Source organism: Limulus polyphemus, unplaced genomic scaffold (genome assembly GCF_000517525.1).
Source record: "Limulus polyphemus unplaced genomic scaffold, Limulus_polyphemus-2.1.2 Scaffold44, whole genome shotgun sequence".
Classification (NCBI taxonomy): Eukaryota; Metazoa; Arthropoda; class Merostomata; order Xiphosura; family Limulidae; genus Limulus; species Limulus polyphemus.
This window is the reverse complement of record NW_013665654.1, coordinates 886,522-887,277: the sequence shown is the minus strand read 5'-3', so window position 1 is coordinate 887,277 and position 756 is coordinate 886,522. Positions and strand designations below refer to the sequence as shown.

Below are 756 nucleotides of genomic sequence, written 5' to 3'. Positions count from 1 at the left end.
TTTAGGCTTGTATTCAATATTTCTATAGATACAACCTAAAATCCTATTTGCCCTACCACTGGCAACAGCACAATGCATGGATGGCTTTAGAGACTGATCAACTATTACACCAAGATCCCTTTCCTTCATAACACTATTAAGGTTATTTCCATCCAAATTATACTTATAATTCAAATTATGATAACCCATGTGCATTATCTTGCATTTATTGTAATTAAAACCCATCTGCGATTTATTTGCCCAACTCACTAAATTATCTAAGTCCTTTTGTAAATCAGCAGCATCCTTTTCACATTTAGCAACACCCAAGATGTTAATATCATCTGCAAAGTTAAGTGATTTATTGACTATCTCTTCATCTATGTCATTGATGTAAATCAAAAAGAGCAAAGGTCCTAAGACTGAGCCCTGAGGGTATCCCCACTTGTGACATGAATCCAGTTTGACTGAACTCCATTTGCAACAACCCTCTGCTTTCTTCTATCCAATTTGCTAACTTATCCCCCACACCTATAGAGCTAATTTTTTTACAAGCCTTTTATGTGGCACCTTGGCAAATGCTTTCTGAAAATCTAGATACACCAAATCTACACCCTTACCCTCATCTATATAAGCAGTAACCTTTTCAAAGAATGTTAAAAGATTTGTAAGGCAAGATTTTCCCTTAGTAAAACCATGTTGACTATCCAATAAAATTGTAAACTTTATTAAATGACTTTGTAAAGCATCTTTTAACAGACTTTCCAGAATTTTTCC

The 756-nt window shown here is 34.4% G+C and overlaps 1 protein-coding gene across 1 annotated transcript in view; it reads left to right on the top strand.

The window, feature by feature from the left end:
• The window catches only part of LOC106462161 (plexin-B-like), a 256,950-nt gene that overhangs the window by 243,506 nt on the left and 12,688 nt on the right, over window positions 1-756 (top strand). The gene's annotated exons all lie outside the window — the stretch shown is intronic.